At 40.8% G+C, this 16,688-nt stretch overlaps 1 protein-coding gene across 4 annotated transcripts in view; it reads right to left on the bottom strand.

Annotated features, from left to right (window-relative positions):
• The window catches only part of NPR2 (natriuretic peptide receptor 2), a 58,086-nt gene that overhangs the window by 23,481 nt on the left and 17,917 nt on the right, over positions 1-16,688 (bottom strand). For 2 of the 4 annotated variants that reach the window (XM_077912467.1, XM_077912469.1), the window contains exons 2-3: positions 13,581-13,664; positions 10,146-10,394 (exon numbers count right to left, since the gene is read on the bottom strand). The gene's annotated coding sequence lies outside the window, so the exon portion shown is untranslated. The remainder of the gene's footprint in view (positions 1-10,145; positions 10,395-13,580; positions 13,665-16,688) is intronic. The other 2 variants (XM_077912468.1, XM_077912470.1) reach the window with 1 other exon arrangement.

Here is a 16,688-nt window from a genome sequence, read left to right as displayed (position 1 = left end):
TATCAGGCTCCATGCTCTGCAGGGAGTCTGCTTTAAATTTTCTTTCTCCCTCTCCTTCTGCCCCTCCCCGCCATCACTCTTTCTCTCTCTCTCTCTCTCTCTCTCTCTCTCTCTCTCTTTCTCTCTCTTTCTCACATGAAAAATAAATCTTAAAAAAAAAAGAAGAAGCAGCAGCAAAGGAAACATGACCACAACAGTTTCTAAAGAATGGAAATGTATTAATCAATTTTAAATCTTTTGGTCTACTTAGAATTTCTTAGAGAAGCCAAAGACTGGGAAGAGGAGGAGGAGAAATCTGAAACAGGATCTGACAAAACTGTACTCTTCTTGAATGGCTGCAGTATGTCATGAAAAATAAAAAGAGTAGCTGGCTGTGGCAATCGTAGAATTGAGTGGCAGACAGACTACAAACAGGAAGACCATTCAGAGGCTCCTGGAGAAGTGCCTGACCTAGGATAATGGAGAGAAACAACAGGACTTGGTGGCAGACTAGTCCCACAGAATGAAGAGGAAGGAGTCAAAGATTACTCTAAGGCTGTGGATGGAGGGGAAGTTGTGGGGAGAGCAGGGGTGGGGGGCAAGAGGGCCACACAGGCAAAGGCCAGCAGAAAATGTAAATGTGAGAAGCAGCTGGATGGGAATTTGCCAACTATGAAGCCCCTGCTCATCTAACATGGATGCTCCCGCTCTGGGATGGAGCCTAGAGTTGTCAGCTGTCACAATTTTTTCCTCAGACTGTTGCAACAGCCTCTGTGACAACTCTCTAGGCCTCCAGTCTCACCTCTCTCCAAGCCATCTTCCACAATGTGCTCAGATTCCAAAGCAACCTTTTGAAACAAAAATCTAATTATGTCACTTCTCTGCTTAAAATCCTTAAATGGTTCCCCATGGAAGATGTGTTTTTTGGACTGTTATATTTAGCATCAAAACTCGTCCTTCAAACACAGATTTAAATGTAAAACAAATGAAGCCCAGCTGCTCCAGATGCAATAGCAGAGGCAGACCCAGACCCCCATGCTCCCTGCTCTTAGTGCCTTCTCAGACAGAGCCTCCAAGCCTCTGGACCTCTACCCTTCAAACAATGGTGGGGGGAGCACAGATTTTCCTAAATATATGTATATGAGATGGTTTCAAGGAATCCACTTCCAGATCCTCATCTTCCATATGTACTCTTTCCTAAAACTGATCTGGCAAGGAATGACCTTGTGCTCATACAGACCTCCCACTTTATAAAATAGAGCCATGTCCCTTGCTCATGCAAACGCTAATTATGATGAATTGTTCTAGGGGGTGAAAACGGATGGGACACCAAGCAAAGGGATATATAAATGAAAACATTGATCTAGGAAAACTTTTATTTTTTTTTTAAAGATTTTATTTATTTATTCATGAGAGACTCAGAGAGAGAGAGAGAGAGAGAGAGAGAGGCAGAGACACAGGCAGAGGGAGAAGCAGGCTCCATGCAAGGAGCCCGATGTGGGACTTGATCCCGGGACTCCAGGATAACGCCCTGGGCCAAAGGCAGGCGCCAAACCGCTGAGCCACTCAGGGATCCCTAGGAAAACTTTTAAAGATGAATCAAGGTGCCTTAAATTAATAGGGCTTCCTGCCTTTTCCCATCGTATAACTATTAAGGGTAAAACACCATTGGTAATGGGATGTTTAGGGGTACCCTGGGTGACGCAGTTGATTAAGTGTCTGACTCAGTTTTAGCTCAGTTCGTAATCAAGCCCCAAGCCCCACATTGTGCTTGGCACTCAGTGCAGAGTTTGCTAAAGACTCTCTCTCCATCTTCCTCTGCCCCTCCCCTCCATTAAATAAATAAATCTTTAAAGAAAGAAAAAGAAAAAGGAAGTGGCATGTTTAGCCCAGGCTGGGATTCATTAGCCAAAGGAAGATACATTAGTGACATTTTGCAAAAGTAAATGAAATACACTAAAATAATTGGATTTTACTGTATATAAATTATACCCCAGTACCTTGGCCTAAAACAAATAAACCAGGGCGCCTGGGTAGCTCAGTGAGTTAAGTGTCTGCCTTCCACTCAGGTCATGATGTCAGGGTCCTGGGATGGAGCCCCATGTCAGGATTCTTGCTCAGAGAGGAGCCTGCTTCTCCCTCTGCCTCTGCCTGCCGCCCTCTCTCTCTCTCTCACTCTCTGTCAAATAAATAAAATATTTTAAAAACTAAACAAAACAACACATAAGCCAAAAAAATGTAACTGGAAAGTTCTGCAGACTACAAAAAAAAAAAATCAAATACACTAAACAAAAGCCATGGGTAAACAGTTAAGTAACTCAGTATTTCATGTGCTTTGTTTATAAGATAGCTAAAAGTCTACTTTATCGAATTGCCATGAGATATCTGTTACAATTACAGTCAATTCTCAGTTCATTCCAACTTGTAAAATAATCACTATTTTACATCTCCTATTAACAATATATAAAGGTAAGCTTGGATTATCAATGTGAGATTTCAACTTAAAATTGTGCAAAGGGGTTACTATTATTTTAGGGAGCTCATGAGCAAAAAATTAGAGGTCTGTGGCTCAAAATAACACTCTGAGGGGCACCTGGCTGGCTCACTCAGAAGAGCATGTGACTCTTGACCTCAGGGTCATGAGTTCAGGCCCCATGCTGGGCATGGAGTCTACTTTTAAAAATAAAGTAAAATAAAATAAATAACACTTTGAAAATCATTTGCTACATAGTGACTCTTGATCCTATCAGATGTCAGTCTCCCTTCTGGCTAATAAATATTTTAAATAACAGCACCTTTACTAATCTAAAATGAAATTCATAGATAATATAAGCTATCTACACACATAATTTCAAAACACTAATAAAACATCCTGTGATATAAAACAGAAATAAAAGACAAGAGCTGGTAGTAAAATAATAGGTATTTTAATACATAAGTGATTGGACAAGACAAGACTTATGATAGAAGACTCAAGGAAGCACTCAGATGTTTGCACCTAATTATAAGGAATAAGTAAATAAGGATTTAAGAGAAGATCAGAAGCCATTCCATTAAAAACAACAACACTAGATTAAAAACCAGTGTTAGGATAAGTAATAATAGACCAAATTTATTTATATATGATACCCTACACAAATGTTTGGTGGAACGTTTGAGAATCATGCAGAACTCAGGAGATCTAAATCATGCAGAATTCAGGGCTTTTGACAACCAATATGTATTGCCAGCCATTGAAGCGCAAAGACTGACAAGATAAAATTCCTTCTCTTGTGGAATACATGACCCACTGCATAGGTAGAAAAGTAAATACCTGCTTTAAAACGATATTCTTAATTATGTGGATCTGTTCTCACACTGAAGTCTAGCATCTGTGGCTTCAACTACTAAAAGGCCAGTAGCACCCACCTCCCATCACTACAGCAGTGAAAAATGTCCTACGAATGATGAAAATGCCCCTCCAAGAGCAGTACCACTGCTGTTAAGAACTGCTGGCTTACAGGATAGAGAATAAGCTCATTAGTCCATCAGATCTGGTGCCAGCTTTTCTTCCCAGCTTTCTCAGCAGCCACAGTGCCTTCTAAACATACAGAACTATTTGTAGTTCCCATGGGCCACATTAGTCCATGCCCATGGTTCTTCCAACAGCCTGAAATGTCCTCTCTTTCCTTGCCTTCTGACTAACCACTCATCTTTGAGGCCTTTTAGGTCACATTTCATAACCTTTACATTGCCTTTAAAGCAGGTAGTTACTTTCTACCTACCCCACTAGACTGAATTCTATGAGGGGAACAATTCTATCATGTTTAATCTTTGTACCTTAACACCAGCAATACATTTTAATGTCATATAAATGAGGGCATCTGGGTGGCTCAGTCGGTTAAGCATTTTACTTTGGCTCAGGTCATGGTCTGGAGATCCTGGGATCAAGCCCTAAGTCAGGGAGTCTGCTTATCTCTCTGCCTCTCCCCCTGCTCATGCCCTCCCTCTCTCCCTCTCCTTCTCTCTCTCTCAAAGAAATAAAATCTTTTTTTAAAAGATTTTATTTATTCATGATAGACACAGAGAAAGGCAGAGACACAGGCAGAGGGAGAAGCAGGCTCCCCTCCAAGGAGCCGGACGTGGGACTCGATCCCAGGTCTCCAGGATCACACCCCAGGCCAAAGGTGGTGCTAAACCGCTGAGCCACTGGGGCTGCCCCAGAAATAAAATCTCTTTAAAAAAATAGATGTCATACAAATGTTTTATCAATCAATAAACAAGGGATGCCTGAGTGGCTCCGCGGTTGAGCGTCTGCCTTCTGGCTCAGAGTGTGATCCTGGAGTCCCCGAATCGAGTCCTGCATCGGGCTCCCTGCATGGGAGAACCCTCTGCCTATGTCTCTGCCTCTCTCTCTGTGTCTCTCATGAATAAATAAATGAAATCTTTTAAGTAAATAAATAAACAAACAAACAAGAGTATAGGGACACCTGGGTGGCTGAGTGATTGAGCATCTGCCTTCAGCTCAGGGCGTGATCCCAGGATCCAGGAGTGAGTCCCACATCAGGCTCTCTACAAGGAGCCTACTTCTCCCTCTGCCTATGTCTCTGTCTCTCTCTCTCTCTCTCTGTCTCATGAATAAATAAATAAATCTTAAAAAAATAAAATAAAATAAAATAAAATAAAATAAAATAAAAGAGTATAGATGAAGGGTTTCACTTTACAAGAAAAGGAATCATTTCCTCTGAGACTGCAGGGAGAGATGGAGTAATGGATTCAAAGACGTAATTAGTGATAGATATATTTAACTTCCTTGTCCAGCATTGAACTCAGTAGGCCATAAACATAACCTCCCACGCTATCACAGTCTTGATCTGTGCCATGACAAATGTTTCCTTTTCACTCACCAGCATGGACAGATTCTATAACTCTCTGTTCCCTTTTGATTTTGTAAAAATTCAATCCAGGGATGCCTGGGTGGCTCAGTGGTTGAGCGTCTGCCTTTGGCTCAGGGAGTGATCCCAAAGTTCCGGGATCGAGTCCCACATTGGCATCCCTGCATGGAACCTACTTCTCCCTCTGCCTAGGTCTCTGCCTTCTCTCTGTGTCTCTCATGAATAAATAAGGAAAGAAAGAAAGAAAGAAAGAAAGAAAGAAAGAAAGAAAGAAAGAAAGAAAGAAAGAAAGAAAGAAAGCCAAGCCAATCTGACTGGTTTAAAAGCCCATCTCAGGTCCGGTGAGAACTCATCTCCTCCTCTTTTCCAGCCCACACTTGAGCTGTGGCTTAAGGAACCTGAAGTTGAAAGGGGAGTATGGTCCTTTCTATGGAAGGATTCAACTCAATATCTTTTACAATATGCTGAAATGAATGAAAGATAATAAGAAATAAACAGCTCTGTTGCATTCCTAAATGAGGAGGCAGGGTCACCTTCTGAGTGAGACAAAGAACCAGGAGTTAAAAGTTCAGCAGAGTAAAGAAGACAGACACAGACTATGGATAGAACATCAGATACAAGCCATGGATAATTTCTCCCCAATTAAAAAAAAAGGCACATATACATATTACACACAAAATTTTGCACATCATTTTAGGGGTACATGGATCCAGAATCTCCTAAAACATCTGAGGGGGCCAAAGGACCCCCGATTAACAAGTTTTAGACTAAGAGAAAGCAAACAGGAAGGTAACAGCTCATTGTTTGTAGGAAGGAGTGGTATTCATGCAAGTAAAGCAAATGCTGGAAGTTCAGGCATTTAAGGACATGCATACACTCAGAAGTAGTCCATGCCAGACGCCAGTCTTCTAAACGCAATGTTTAATCCAAATCATTCTGATTGCTTAACACTATTCAACTTAGTTTTCAGTATCATGCCATGATGCATCCTTCTATATAGTAAATATAACAAATAATTGGGGAACTTCAAGAAAAAGGACCAGCTATTCGATCATACCTTAAAATATAGTTGTTAGACTAGGCATCAGTAATACCGATTGCCTCCCCAAGGGGAATGAGGTATCTAAAGGACAAGATGGATGGATTTTTTTCATTATATGTCATTTTCTATTTCTTTAATTTTGTCCCATGTGCAAGTATCACTCATTCAAAAACTTTAGTTGATAACTAGTCATAAACAAATAAATATAAAAAATAGGGACACCTGGATGGCTCAGCGGTTGGGCACCTGCCTTCGGCTTGGGTCGTGATCCCGGGATCTGGGATCGGATCCCACATCGGGCTCCTGCAGGGAACCTGCTTCTCCCTCTGCCTGTCTCTGCCTCTCTCTCTCTGTGTGTCTCTCATGAATCAATCAATAAATCTTTTTAAAAAGTATAAAAAGTATTGATATACGGTGTTTGATACTTTAAATGTTTTAAAGGAAGGTAATGGAATATCAAAGAGAAAGATGGCATTTCCTTAAATAGATAAATCCAAATAATATGAGTCCCTCATAACTTCACTAGGAATATTTAAAATATTAGAGGGTGAAAAAAATAAATAAAAATAAAATAAAATAAAATATTAGAGGGTGAAATGGGGACATCAGAGCTGCTGTAGATTAAATGTTTGTGTCCTCCCAAATTTGTATGTTGAAATCCTAACCTCCAAAGTATTAACAAGTGTGGTCTCTGGCAGGTGATTAGGTCATGAGAGTGAGCCCTTATGAGTGAGATTAGTGCCTTCACTAAATAAACTCCGAAGAGCTCCTTCACCCATGTGAGGACACAACAAAAAGATTACTCTCTATGAGGAAGCAGGCCCTCACCAGACACACAATCTGCTGGCACATTTATCTTGGACTTCCCAGCTTCCAAAACAGTGAGAAACACATTTTTGTTGTTTATAAGCCACCCAGTCTATGGTGGTTTGTTACAGCAGGCTGAATGAATTAAGAAAAGAGCTAAGAGGTTTTTTCTGAAAAACAGTAACTTGGGGCAAAAAGATAATGAAGTATTATTGAAAAGTGTAATCCAATATTAGCAGATCTTAGAGTTAGGACTAGAAAAGTTTCAAGAAATGGGTACTTAAAAAAAAAAAAAAACTCGCCAAACATGATTTAGATAAATTTAAAAGCAAAGTTTAGATTGGTTGGGGTATCTCTGGCCCAAGAATAAAGTCATGAAAGCAATATGATTTTTCATAAAGCAAATCTTGACCAAACACAGGACAAGATGAACCGTAAGGCTGATTTGGACTCTTTCTCAAGGACTGAGCCCGATTATTAAAACACATAAGTACATACATACACAGTCGGATGAGAATAGGGCTCTAAAAACAAGTGTGATGTGTACGACTACAAGACTTCCATGTGAGTAGATGAGCCTGTCATTGTTCTCAAGCACCTGCTAGGTCCCTGAAAGAGAAAAATGGAGTGGTAATGTGATGCCAGCTTCTCCAGCCAAATGACAGCTGAGAACATCTCTCATCAACTATTGAGAGTAACTAACTAAACCACCTAACAAAAAGGTCACAGAAGGTTGCCCATCATCTGAGTTTCAGAAGAAAAGAACCCTAATGTTTTTCTTTCAAAACTAAGCTTTCCACTAGCCTGACAGGGGTCAAATAAACAGATTCCAGGATCCTCAGACTAAAACTTACTTATAAGGAAAATAAATGTAAATGTACTTATTAATAAATTGTAAAGCATTGTATAAGTGTTATTATGGCAATTATTAGGGATGTTTCCTACCCAAACATGAACTAGACCCCACCATCAGCAGTTTGAGACAGGTGAAATGTTTTAAAAGAATGAATTTGGTTTTATAATATTGTACAGAGGTTTTCAGCTTTTCATCCCTTCATTGCAAAGTCTGAGAATAGGAGCCGGTCAGTGGCACATGACCAAAAGAGTTTAGAAACTATTAGGTTTAGTTCATGTATAACAAATATTTGTTGAGGGGCCTTCAGAAGATACAAAGTTAAGTCAGAATATATTTCCCTGCCTCATCTACCCTTAAGGAGGAAGAGACAAAAGCCCATTTATGCAGCAAAGTGATTCCGCGATTCTGTGAGGTAGTGATGGATATACATCTTCCCACTCGCACTGGCTGGCTGACCCACCCCAGTCGGTCTTTGCTCTGTTTCTTATCCAGTCCCCTCGTCTCCCTCTCCAGTGAGGCTGACACAGGCTGAGTCCCTGTGGAATTCAGTTCATGAGAGGCACTGGCAGAAAACGAGAATCGGAAGGAAGCCAGAAACCAAAATGCTCTTCCCCTTCTCCCTCCGTCTTGGCTCGCATCTCTGACAGAAGTTGTGTTGACACCGATGGATCCAGCTGCCCTAGGCTGGCCCTCCAAAGTTCCAGCTTCTCACTTACCCTGGCCTCTGGGCCTCCTCCCCTTGTTCCTTCTGCTTAAGGACAACAGAAGATTCCTGCTGTTGTGAACCTCTGGATTGCCTCACCTTCCTTTGAATGGCTTCTCAACTCTTCCTTCACTTTTATGGCTAATTCTCTGGAAGTAATTCCCTCTGGTATAAACACTAAAGTGATTTCTCTTTTCCTAGCTGGACCTTAAATGTGGCAACTAAATAAAAAATGAATTTACTTGTATGGAGAGCAAAGACCCTGATTCCAAAATCTGCTAAATTCAAAGCTGACTCCTATTGGTATAAGTCCAAGTGAGTTATGCAGAGAAACACAGAGAAAGAACTGATTTTCCTCTTTTCCCAAGAGAACACAGGAGAAGAAAAGAGTTTTGGGAAATGAGAGATATGGGAGCATTATGGGTTTCCACTTTCCTGTCCTCAGGATAATATGGGGAAGGAGCTGCTGACAAGGACAAAGACATAATTGAATCCCTCCTTAAAATCTGAGATGAGTCAAAGAATAGACCTGCATAGAGCCAGTTTAAGACCTTCAGAAACCTAAAACATTGAAAGATTATGGTACTCTATCCCCTCTCCCAAAAAAATGAAAATCAATCCCTTACATTTACAATGCAAGTATAAATAAGTATAACAAATTCTGATTTTTTCCCCAAAGTAATTACTTTTGCATTTTAAAAAATACATTAAAATCTTATCTGAATCTGTTCGACAGCCCTGCTTTGCTGGCACTCTAAGCACACCCTTCGTCTGCCCATTGGGTCATCCAGTAGTTAGTCTGTGCAGCCTGCCTGTCCAAAGCTCCCGGGGCCAGCCTCTCCAGGATAGCACATCATATGTTTCTATGGGGGTGCAGAGTGCTGGAGGCTGTCACCTGAGGACCCAGGAGTGGAGTAAAGGGACTCTTCAGTTCACATGGGCCCAGGGGGAGCTATGGGCTTTAGAAGGGAAAGTGAGCTGGTATGCCAACCCTAAGAGTCTCTGAAAGAGCAAGAGGGACGCGCAGGGGTCACTGGCTGGTGGTAAGGTTTACAGTGGATGTATTTCCAAGGGGTTATCCATGTACGGGAAAAGCTAATGCACCATCCATCAAAGTCATCATCCATCAAAACGACCCCTGGCCATCATCTTCTTAGAGCCAACTGTAGGGGAGGGGAGAGCATGACAAGCTGTGGCAGAGAGAGGAAACAACTGAAACCAATAACGAGGGTACAAGCCTTCCCTATAAGGACCTGGCTGTGTACAAGTTCTGACAGATAGAACCAAATAGGCAGGGAAAAGGCAGAAAGCCCAGAGATGGAGCTTTGAGCTAGACTGGGAGTTATAAATCATCTTAGCTTCCACATGAGCGCATGTGCGCACACACACACACACCACTGAACTGAACCAAATATACTGGAAAGAGCACCAAATTCTCCTCTGTCAGTGGGGGGAAACATCAGTTTTAAAAGTAAAAGTTAAAATCTCTGCGTTTCCAAGTCTGTGACTACGCAATTATGTATTTATCCACTTCATGATTTTAGCTTGTGTCAGAGGTCGATAATGCCTACATTTCTATCTCCAGCTTTACTTGCCTTCATGCTTAGGAGATTCCTTCCGCCAAGGATGCCCTCCCCATTCCCATCCCATATTTCACATATTCGAATCGTAATACTTCAAGGTCTGATTCAAGTGCTGCCTTCTGCAGATAATTATCTTTTACTTGAACCCTCACAGTGTTTTATCTGCCTCTCTTCCAAGGAGGCTTTCACATTTTGCCTCATATAGGAGCAATATGGGTATATCTCCTTCTTCCTGCTAGCAGTAAGCTACTTAAAAACAAAAGACATGTTTTATTCATCTTTGGATTTCCTTAGCACTTACAGTATTTGTTGATAGGAAAAACACTATACTTCAGAGTCTAGATGATTACTCCTACGATGATGTCTTTAAAAACTGTTCCTGAGGGGCAGCCTGCGTGGCTCAGTTGGTTGAATGGCCAGCTCTTGGTTTCAGTTCAGGTCATGATCTCAGAGCCCTGGGATCAAACCCTGCATCAAGCTCTGTGCTTGGCGTGGAGTCTGCTGAAGATTAGGCTCCTCTCCTTCCACTCCTCCTGTTTGTGCTCTCTCTCTTTAAAATAAAAATAAACAAAATCTTTTTAAAAAATAAAATAAGAACTGTTCCTGCAACTTCACTTTTGATGCTCCCTCCCATCAGTTTAACAGTCACACAAGAAAATCAACCTCGCCAATAATTATTGCTAATATTTATTGTGTGCCATATGCCAACTACTGGGCCATGAACTTTGCATCTAGTATCTCATTTAATCTTCCTAACAATCCTCAAAGACAGGTACTATTATAGTGTCCATTTGGTAAAGACACTGAGGCCTAGAGATGTTAACCCATTGCCCAAGACTACCCAGTAAGTGACGGAAGTGGAATACAACTACTTCAGAGTCACATCCACATTCAATCAAAAACAATATTATGCAGACTGTTCATTTACTTCATTAAATCAGTTCAGAATAATTTTTAGCTTTTTAAATAAAATTTATCTTCAAAGAATAAGTATTTACCACAAGTATATTTACCACATGCATATATTTTTATAGTGTCTATAATATTGAAACAATGAAGGATTATTTTTTCTAAAAAAAGAATTTTTAGAAATAATGCCTAATTTTAGCAAGTGCAAGTATACAGGAAAATGATACTCTCATACACAGCCAGTGGGAGTACAATGTGGTACAACTTCAATAATGAATATAATTTTTAATTCTTATTTTATTTTTTTGAAAATTTTGTTTATTTATTCATGAGAGACACAGAGACAGAGGCAGAGACAGAGGCAGAAAGAGAACCAGGCTCCCTGCAGGGAGCCTGATGTGGAACTCAATCCTAGGATCCCAGGATCATGATCTGAGCCAAAGGCAGATGCTTATAACCACTGAGCCACCCAGGTGCCCCTGTTTTACTTTATTTTCAAAGATTTGTTTGTTTGTTTATTTATTTATTTATTTATTTATTTATTTATTTATGAGAGAGAGTGAGACAGAGGGACAGGGAGGGAGAATCTGAAGCAGACTCCACACTGAGCACAGCCCAATGTGGGGCTTGATCCCCAACCACAAGATCATGACCAAGCCAAAACCAAAAGTCTGATGCCCAGCTGACTGAGCCACCTAGGTGCTCCCCACCATTTTTAAAAATAGGCGCTACACCCAATGTGGACCTTGAACTCATTACCCTGAGATCAAGAGTTACATGCTCTACTAACTGAGCCAGCCAGGTGCCCCTAAATCTGATGATACAACTTCAGAGAGCAACCTGGAAATCTCCATCAAATGCCTTTAAAATATTTTTTTACCAAAGTGAATACATACATACATACACACATACATAAATAATAAATAAATAAAATATTTTTACCATTAACCTATCAAATCCACTTCAAGAATTTAGCTAAAGAAAACTATTATAGATTTAGCCTCAAAGATATCCAACACAGCACTATTCATAATAATAAAACATCAGGAAAGATCTAAATTTCTAATAATGGGGCACTGTATAATTAAACTGTGTTACATTCATACATTAAAATCTGAGCAGCCCATTGCATATTATTTCAGATATATGATATCAATGGTTGTTCACCAGATATCACTAAGTGAAGACAGAATGTTGAACCATGTATGGAATGAGCCCAGTTTCATTAAAAATACACACACAGAGGCGCCTGGGTGGCTCAGTGGTTTAGCGCCTGCCTTTGGCCCCAGGGCATGATCCTGGAGTCCCAGGATCGGGTCCCAAATCAGGCTCCCTGCATGGAGCCTGATTCTCCCTCTGCCTATGTCTCTACCTCTCTGTGTCTCTCATGGATAAATAAATAAAATCTTAAACACACACACACAGAGTAGAAACCTGGAATAGTATAAATCAAAGTGTTGAGAAATGCTATCTTTTGGGGATAGTATGGTTTAGAATTTTATATTTAACCGTGTTTTCTTTTTAAAATATTTTTAAAAGATTTTATTGATTTATTTATTTGAGAGACAGAGTGTGTGCAAGAGAGCAAGCATGAACAGGGGGAAGGGCAGAGGGAGAGGGAGAAGCAGATTCCCCACTGAGCTGGGAGCCCAACATGGGGCTTGATCCCAGGACTCTGAAATCGTGACGTGAGCTGAAGGCAGACACTTAACTGACTAAGCCACGTAGGCACCCCTATATAACTGTATTTTCAATTATATGTATTACTTTTGTGATAAAAAACTATGAGATTTTTTTTTAAAGGTATCAGAGATGAAACGATACCAAAAGATTTTAAGAAGAGTACTTTTTTTGAGAGAAACAGAGAGAGAGAATCTTAAACAGACTCTATGCTCAGCATGGAGCCCAACAAGGGGCTCGATCTCACAACCTTGAGATCATGATCTGAGCTGAAATCGAGTTGGTTGCTCAACCAACTGACCCACCCAGGCGCCCCCAAGAGATTTTTTTAAATCTCACTGAAATAAGTCTGTAGTTACCATTTAACAAATATACCAGTCAAAGCTAATGAGAGTTTTTATGTATAAATTACCAGTTTATTTAAAACATCTTATGCTTCTTTTATACAACCACACGCAGTTAATGTGCAGCTCAATAAATACTTGTTGAATTGAATAATCTTTTGTTATTATTATTTATTCATGAGAGACATAGAGAGAGAGGCAGAGACACAGGCAGAAGGAGAAGCAGGCTCCACGCAGGGAGCCTGATGTGGGACTCGATCCCAGGACTCCAGGATCACACACTGAGCCAAAGGCAAGCGCTAAACCACTGAGCCACCTGGGCTGCCCATGAATTGAATAATCTAATGTACAATTTTTATAAATGATTTATATGAGGAGGAACACAGAGAAGTTCCTGGTTTACACAGGACAGTAAGTTCCTCTGTTTATAGTTCAATTACATTTGACAGTGTTAACCATCACCTTGTTCTTGAAATTCTCATGACTTCTACCAAAGCTCATTTGCCTAGTCACCCTCCCATCTCAGTGTCCACTAATCTCTCACTTTAGTGGCCTCTTCCTCCTCTGGATTGTGAGCTCCTCCCCCACCACCACCCTGGTCCTCAGCTTTCTGCATTCTTCTTTTCATGCTCATTTCCTCAATGAGTTCACCTGCAGTCATGGCATCATCACCTCCACATAGATAATTTCTGGCAGAACATGACCTTGTTTCACTGGGTGTGGGCATGTGTGCTATCACTGCTACATCTATGTGGTATTTTAGTGTTGTGCAACAGTAATGATTAGAATTTTACATAACTCACCAAGGAAAAGATTGCTTGGAGGATACGAGGGAGAGTTGTTGGCATCGATGGTGGTGAACTCCTTCCCCCTCTTCATAAAGTAAACTAAATAAAAATATATAAATAGAAGAAAAGTTAGCAAAGCATGTGTTTGAAATTCTCAGGTTAATAGTATACCTTGTTTGGGAAAGGAATACACTAAGTAAATGAATTAACTGGTCAACAGACGATTTTTTTTTTCAGACGATTTTTTTTTTAAAGGCCCTAGATTCTACATTTATAAAACTCACTTAAATGAATTTATATATGGCATATAAATATGCCAGCACATATTTTTATTAATCGCATCTTTGTTTTATTATTTTGCTGGTAGTCCTCGTCAGCCGATCACATTACTCTTGTGGACTCAGCTTCAAAACAAACTGCCTCCCTCCACTTCCAATCAGATTTCTGCCTGTAAGCTTCTCCTATATGAAACTACAAGCTATAGGGGGCGTGCAGATTTATTATTCAGAGCAGGGTATATTAATCATAGATCTTGAAATAAGCTAAAGTATTCCTCAGACCCATTACATAGAACAAAGAGGTCAGGAATAGGAAAATAGAACTTTTTATTAATTTTTGACTAATCCCAGCAGAAAAGAAAGCATGTAGTAGAGAGCTCTACAGAATATTACTCCATAGAAAAGGTCATCAAAACCCTTAAGGCCATGAGCGAGACTAAGCCCAGATATTAGCTCAGAATAATAGCAATAAAAGCCAAGATTCATTGAAGGATAGAACCAGCCTTTAACATCTAGCTGATAAATATGCTTCAGACAAGCAAAATAGGAGAAAAGGAGATGGTTGAGGAAAACAAAACTTCTAAAGGTCAGAGCCACTAACACCTCTAAAGATCTAGGCCTATAATCCTGGGCCATACTCCGTGGTGACTGCTTATTAGAGTGGTACATAAAGAGGCAGCCTCTGGGGCTTGCCAGCCATGCATAGGGGTTATTAGAAGTATGTATATATGGAAGTTACTCCTCAGAAAGGGAAGGCTGGCCAAACTAAACCAAAGATCAAGAGCCAAGGAAAATGAATTAGGCATCATAATCAGAGTGGCAAAGACAGGAAAAAGGATGAACATCAGCTTCAGGGAAGCAGTAAGAATGTAACACACAGTTTGTGGGATGGTTCAGGTCCATAGACTGGGATTTCTCTGGATCCTGATGAACCTTACCAGGTTAAAGGCAGAGCTCTTAAGGTAACACAGCTGTGTGGGAGCCTTCTCCTTCCTTTGAGCCCCTGCTACCTCCTGGAGTCCAGGTTTCTCCAGATTTGACGGGCAGAGGATTGCCATGTTATTAGGGACACACTTAAGCTGCCTGGGAACTCCAGATCTACTCCTCTGATGCTCTATAGCCCATCCACCCTATCCAATATTAAAGGTAACTTCAGCACCACCAGGAGTCCAGCCAATTACTCTGAAATTTCTCTGCAACAGACCGTAGTGATACACCTTCCATGACACCATACCATAGGTTTCCTCCAACCATCTGGCAGCTCTCTCTCAATCTCTTATTGGCTCTTCCTTCTCTACCTGTCCCTTGGGTTCATTGGTATTCCTGGAGGAAATTTATTCTAAATTTTCTTTGTTTCTCCACTCAACTCTCTTTATCTATACCCAACCATAACTCCAATAACTGTTTCTATGTGCCAAGCATAGATTGACACATTTCTATCAGCTCTACATTAATATAACAAGTTACCTACTGGATCTCTTTACTTGGCGGATTTGCAAGCACTTCAAACTCAATGTCCAAAATCAGACACATGATTTTCCCCCCAAAATAACTTCCCACCCAAGTTCTCTTATTGGTAACTGGCACCATCATCCACCTACATGCTCAAGCCAAAGACCTCCAAGCCATCCTTGAATTCTCATTTCCCTCACTGTCCACATATAAGCCTTGCTGGATACCTCCAAAATATGCCCTCAAATCCATCCACTTCTCCACTGTTCTAACCTACACATGGTTAGAACCACACATCTTTCATCTGAACCAGTGTAACTCCCCTTTAACTTGTCTCCCAGAGTCTAGAGTTGATCCTCTCCAATCTGTCTATTAAACTGCCAAAGTACAGTGCTGGCCAACTCATTCCTCTATGTAAAAACCTAGACTGGCCTCCCCTTTATAGGATTAACTACAAACACCTTATCATGGATTTCAAGGTGCTCCGTTATCTGTTCCCTCTGCCTAAAACATACACCCCATCTTCCACATGATCACCTCAAGACTACTGAGGTCACCACATAAACCTCATTACTTCCTTTAAAGATTTATTGGGGGGGGGGTTGGAAGAATCTCAAGCAGACTCTCAGCTGAGTGCAGGGCTGGACATAGGGCTCAATCTCACAATCTATGAGATCATGACCTGAACCAAAACCAAGAGTCAAATGCCTATTAGTGACTGAGCCACCCAGGTGCCCCATCACTACTTACTTTATAGACAAGGTCCCCCTAAATACATATATTCCAATAATACTCTGTACTTTCTCTGTAATATATTTTAAACTTAATATTGTTCAAACTTACCCATATTTATTTGTATTTTTTAAAAATATTTAATTTATTTATTCATGAGAGGCACACACAGAGAGGCAGAGACACAGGCAGAGGGAGAAGCAGGCTCCATTGCAGGGAGCCCAACGTGGGACTCCATCCCAGGCCCTCCAGGATCACACCCTGGGCTGAAGGTGGCGCTAAACCGCTGAGCCACCGGGGCCGCCCTATTTATTTGTATTTATTTCCTTACCTCTACAAAATGCTGTATCCTCAGTGCCTAGGACACTCAATAACAGATTCTTAATTATTAGAAGAATGGAAAAAATGAGTAAATGACAAAATCTAAATAATGTGGATGGCTCCTCAAAAAATGGTTCCTTAGGATGAGAGATAAAAGGTGGATGGGTTCCCTGGGTGGCGCAGCGGTTTAGCGCCTGCCTTTGGCCCAGGGCGCGATCCTGGAGATCCGGGATCGAATCCCACGTCGGGCTCCCGGTGCATGGAGCCTGCTTCTCACTCTGCCTGCGTCTCTGCCTCTCTCTCTCTCTGTAACTATCATAAATAAATAGAAATTTAAAAA

The sequence above is a fragment of the Canis aureus genome, chromosome 10 (genome assembly GCF_053574225.1).
Source record: "Canis aureus isolate CA01 chromosome 10, VMU_Caureus_v.1.0, whole genome shotgun sequence".
Taxonomy (NCBI): Eukaryota; Metazoa; Chordata; class Mammalia; order Carnivora; family Canidae; genus Canis; species Canis aureus.
The sequence above is the reverse complement of the archived record's forward strand: the minus strand, read 5'-3'. Positions and strand labels throughout refer to the sequence as shown.